The following is a 5,802-nucleotide window of genomic DNA, read 5'->3' on the forward strand; positions in this document are numbered from 1 at the left end:
ACCTGCTGATGAGGCAGGAGCATGAAAACAATGGCGACGCCCCCATCACTGCGTGCCCTGTACTTACATTACTGCCTGTCTTTGTAGTATGTGCTGGCTTATTTCATAATACTCAACACACTTCACATTTAGTTTTATTTGCTTACTTCATCCCTCTCTCTCTTTTTTTTTTCCTTTGATTCCAGGGATTGAACCTAGTGGTACTTTACCACTAAGCCACATCCCAAGCCCTTTTTCATATTTTATTTTGAGGCAGGTTCTCACGAAATTGCTTAGAGCCTCACTAAGTTGCTGAGGCTAGCTTCGAATTCGTGATCCTCCTGCCTCGGCCTCCTGAGCTGCTAGGATTACCATCGCACTCACCTCTTTTGTCTTCTCTTAATCCCATTTACACTGTGCTCCTGTCCTGTTGGTATTTCTGATGCCCTTCGAACACTTTCCTGAACTCTTGCAAATGCTTCCCTCTCCTCTCCCTCGTTTAATATAAAGATCTCTGAACCACTTCTCAACCCTTCCACACCCTGAATTCTAATCCTGGTATCTTCTTACTCTTTGGAATCCTCTCTGAAAAAGCCACCTGCTGTGTCTTGGCTCAGGGACACTGTGTACATACTTCTCTTAGCATACCGGTCATGCTCTGCTGATACTGACCTGTTTTTCTGCCTGTCCCATGTATTGTGTTGAGCAGTCTGAACTTAATAATAATGATGTGTTAATTTCTACATCATCAATATCTAGCTCTGCCAAATACTAACGCAAGAGGTTTGATGGGTGGGTACCGATTGGGCAGGACGAGCATTAGGGTTTCTCAGTGTTGAACCTGTTTTTCCCCTACCCCTTTTCAGTGTCTAGTGGGGATGCCAGATTTCCCCAGATCTGTGTACTTTGCTCCACTGCTCAAAAGAGCGTGGAGGGGATACCATGACCCCATGCAAGCTGGTCAGAACAAACTACCCTGATAAGAAACACCAAATCGTCTTTCTAAGCGTTTTGAGTTTTGAGATATTTCTTTTCATGAGAACAGAAGATCAGATAGTCTAAATCTGACTGATTAAATAATCGACTTGCAATGTTTGGGGCAACTGAAAACAGGAGTATTTGGCCCAAGTACCATTAACAAATCCCTTCAGGAAGCTGGTGCTATTGACAAAGAAGGTGATGATGCAGAGAATGTAAAAATGGCAGAGGGTCTATTCAGGGACATGCCACTTTTATATAAACAAATACAACGTTGACAGAGTGACAATTGTCTCCATGAGAGACCCAATACATTCTCTTGCTCTAGAGGGTAATTCTGCAGCACAGACAGGACATTTGCCTCACAGTGTGTCCTCTGATTCTGGGAATCTATGATTCCATGAGCAAAATGGTTTCTTCCCCCAGGTTTTCCTTGCCGCAGGAATCTCCTCTGGGGCTCTGAAGGCAGCAGCTCCATGGCTGTGGGAGAGAACGTCAGCACCATGACCAATTTCATCCTTTGGGGATTTTCTGAGCATCCACAACTGCAAGTTGTCCTCTTTTTGTTGTTTCTGGGGATCTACCTCCTGACTCTGGCTGGAAACCTGGGTCTCATGGTCCTGATCAGGATGGATCCACACCTCCAGTCCCCCATGTATTTCTTCCTGGGTAACTTGTCCTTTGTGGACATCTCATACACCTCCTCTGTAGCCCCTAAGATGCTCTGGGACTTCTTCCGGGAGCAGAAGACCATCTCCTTTGCGGGCTGCGCTGCTCAGTTTTTCTGCTTCATTGGGATGGGAGGCACTGAGTGCTGTCTCTTGTCGGCCATGGCATATGACCAGGCCTCTGCTCTACCCAGCCCTCATGTCACCTGCCATCTGTGTGACGATGGCCATTACAGCATATGCGGGAGGATTCCTCACGGGACTGGTCCAAACCAGCTCCATATTCCAGCTCCATTTCTGTGGACTGCGAGTCATTAACCACTTTTTCTGTGACCTGCCACCCCTGATGGCCTTGTCTTGCTCCCCTACCTTCCTCAGCCAGGTGTTGAATGTTCTCATGGTGTGCGCAGTTGGTGGGACCTCAGCTCTTCTCGTGTTGGTGTCCTATGGCCACATCATTGCTGCAGTCGTGAAGATCCGTTCGACCCAGGGGCGGATAAAGGCTTTCAACACCTGTGCCTCCCATCAGACCACAGTGATCCTCTTCTACGGCTCTGGCCTCTTCTCACACCTCCACTCTAGTGGTGGCTACTCACAGGACAAAGGTAAGGTGGCATCTGTGTTCTACGGAGCAGTGATCCCCATGCTGAACCCCATCATCTATAGTCTGTGAAACAAGGAGATCAAAGATTCATTGAAAAAACTCAAAAAGAGGAAAAAGCACATCGTTCCTTGAGTTAAAAATAAGCATTGTTTTTTTTCCCCAAATAGAGATAAAAATAAGTGGCTCAGAGAATCTGAATTATACATTAAAGAAACTGTTTCAAAGAAAATCTCTAACCTAACGTGTCTACTAGACAATTAGGCTTAACAGAGCTTTGCTTTCTTGTCGTGGACTAGTTCTGCTTAAATTTTGATCATTTGCAATAGGAAATAAATATGCTTCTCTATAACAGTCCTTAGTTGTAGAGCATCAGGTGCTGTTCAGGACACAATGTCTTGGGGCCAGATGGATCATGGTCCCAGAACCACCACACTCATCAAAGATCTCTACAATCCAACACTGCTGCTACCAGTCCACTAACCCATTGGGTCAAGTTTTCTGTTTCCCTTGCCTTGGATTCCAACTCTACCCAAGGACTGCTAGAAAGCCAATGCTGGCTTAGAAACCCAAGAGCCCTGATTGCAATGAGGTCAGCAATGGGTACTCAGAGCCATGGGGTGGCTCTAAACTATGTTTGTGAACAGCCACGGGTCACATCTGTAGGGCCATCAGTCCACTTGGATCAGACATTAGGAGCCCAAACCAGAGGCTCCAAAGCCAGGAAGCCATAGTGAGCAAAGAGCAGGGATGAGGGCCAGTAGAATACCAGGAGCCTGCTTTCCATGTCTGAAACCCACTAGTGACTGGGTGTTACCATCTGGTTAGGAAGAGAAGCCTCCCGGCAAGCTCTGGTTCCACACCTGCTCCCTAGACCAGTCTTGGTTTTTGGCCTTGCATGGCTCTCTGACTCCTGCGGTTCTCATTGCAACCTCTCTTGAGTCTTACTTCACGTGCTACATTTTTACCCTGTCTGATGTCCCCCTGGACCTCAGGCTCTGCTATGACCCTGACATCGCTGTTTCCATTTCCATGCGTCCCCTCAGGAGGGTTCCCACTCCAAACATGATGGGAGACAGGACAGCCAAGTCAGGGGTGGGCAGGGAACTGACGGTGGCATTGGAACTGCTGCTGATTGTTGTTGGTACTGGGGACTGAACCCAAGGGCACTGTACCATGGAGCTACAGCCGCAGTTCTTTTTATTTTGAAACAGGGTCTCACTACATTGTCACAGCTGGCCTCAAACTTGCAATTCTCCTGCCTGGGCCTCCTGAGTAGGTGGTGGCACAGGCATGTGCCACCATGCCCAGCTCTCTGATTCTACTTTATAAGATAGTTCTTGAGCAAAAAACTGAACATTTTCCAAGTCTGGTTTCTTTAATTCTTATGTGTTTCAGCCGTGGTGAATTATGACAGGCAACCCTGAATCGTATTTACTTTGGCTATACATATTCTGCCTTAATCCACTTGCAATGATAGATCATTGATTTATACTGTGACCACCTGGACTATTGGCAGTGATGGGGTGGGGATTGTGGCTTAGACATACACGTCTTTGTAAAGCTTCCTTCATCCTGGAGTTGTTCAGACAGGTTAAGTGCTCCAGCATTGCATTCTTAGAGGATCCTCTATTTCATCTACCAGCACACCTCAGAGATTTTTTTTTCTTATTTAAACTGTCTTCTTCCTGAGTTGTTAATATCCCCTTCTTTTTGTTTTTTAAACTTTATTTATTTATTTATGCTGGGGATTGAACCCAGGGCCCTGTGCTTGTGAGACAAGAACTTACCAACTGAGCTATAGGCCCAGCTAATAACCTCTTCTTTATTCCCTTCCTAAACATAGTACAGAGCTGGGGCAAACTATGTACATAATAATAATAATAATAATAAACAGTAATAATTGTTTCCTAAATGAATGAATAAGTCCAAGTCCACTTAGTAGATGATTTAGAGATGTTATGCTAAAGGAAGGGAATTAACACTTACTGGATGCTTATAACATGCCAGTTATTGTGCATAGCAATTTTTAAAAGTTGAGTTTCAAAGATAAAATGTATACACAGATTCCTTGTTTTTTTTAAAAAAAAAATTTAAAAATTTAAGAAAATAAAAATTCAAACACTGTAGGTTAAAAATAAAGTCTTGTCTAACCATAACCCCCAATTTCAGTCTTTTTCAGTACTGCATAAAAGGTAATGACTCTCACATGTTGGCATGTAAATTTCCATTTTTTTCCCTATAGTCACTAAAGAAAAAAGTAAGGATGTTCTTAAAAAAAAAACAACTAAAAATAGATCTATAAATGATCTAGTTCTCCCACATGCTTTGGCATGCATACAAAGGAAATGAACTCAGTATATGGAAGACACAGACCTGCACTCACGTGTCTATTTCAGCACTATTTCTAATACCAAGAAATAGAGTCAACAACCAAGGTGTCCGCTGAAGGATGAATGGATGCAGAGAGTGAGGTATATACACAAATGGAATATTGTTCTGCCATAAGAAAGCAGTAATGTGGTTGGAACTGGAAGAAATTATGTTGAGTAAAATAACCAGGCATGAAAGACAGCTGATCTCAGGGGTAGAGGGTAGAGTGCCTCCCACTAGAGGACAGGAAGAGTAGGGGGAAAGGGAAGGTGGAGGAAGGTTAGATAATAGATGGGAGGAATAAACTCCAGTGTTCTACAGCACAGTAGTGACTATGGATTATAATCATTTATTACATATTTTATAAATAACTAGTAAAGAGTCAGGTGTGGTGGTGCATGCCTGTAATCCCAACTGCTTGGGAGGCTGAGGCAGGAGGATCACAAGTTCAAGGCCAGCCTCAGCAATTTAGCAAGGTCCTAAGCAACTCAGCAAGATCCTGTCTCAAAATATAAAAAAGAGCTGGGTCCCAGAGGCTCAGGGGCCTGAGACAGGAGGATTGTGGATTCAAAGCCAGCCTCAGCAAAAGCAAGGTGCTAAATAACTTAGTGAGACCCTGTCTCTAAATAAAATACCAAATAGGGCTGGGGATGCGGCTCAGGGGTTGAGTGCCCCTGAGTTCAATCCCCAGTCCCCTCCGCAAAAAAAAGAGCTGGGGATGTTGCTCAATAGTTAAGCCCTCCTGGGTTCAATCCCCAGTACTAAACAAACAAAAAACACAATAACATCAATAAAAACTACAAAAGATAATTTTGAAAACCCCTAACCCAAAGAAATAATAAATACTTACAGAGGCAAAATGCTAATGACCATGTTTTTATCATTATTCATTATATACATGCATCAAATTATCATACTGTGCCCTGTAGCTATGTACAATGATTATGTGTCAATTAAAGCAGTAATGTGGTTGGAACTGGAAGAAATTATGTTGAGTAAATAAATAAATAAAGACAATCAAATAGCAAGAATTTAAGGTAAACCACTGGCTGGTGATATTAGGTGCTTTGGTAATCATTACTTAATTTTCAAATTACATAAAATTCAGAATATTGCCCCACAACCTCACATCCAATGTCATCAACATAGTATTATATTAATACCTGTTAAGCATATTCATGAACATATTTATTCAATGATGAG

General features: G+C 43.3%; 1 pseudogene; it reads left to right on the forward strand.

Moving 5' to 3' along the window:
* Positions 1-1,433: 1,433 nt before the first annotated feature.
* Positions 1,434-2,361, forward strand: LOC124092721 (olfactory receptor 5A1-like; annotated as a pseudogene).
* Positions 2,362-5,802: the final 3,441 nt, after the last annotated feature.

Source organism: Marmota monax, unplaced genomic scaffold (genome assembly GCF_021218885.2).
Source record: "Marmota monax isolate L192 unplaced genomic scaffold, Marmota_monax_Labrador192_F-V1.1 WCK01_AAM20220418_F8-fsc00038, whole genome shotgun sequence".
NCBI classification, from domain to species: domain Eukaryota; kingdom Metazoa; phylum Chordata; class Mammalia; order Rodentia; family Sciuridae; genus Marmota; species Marmota monax.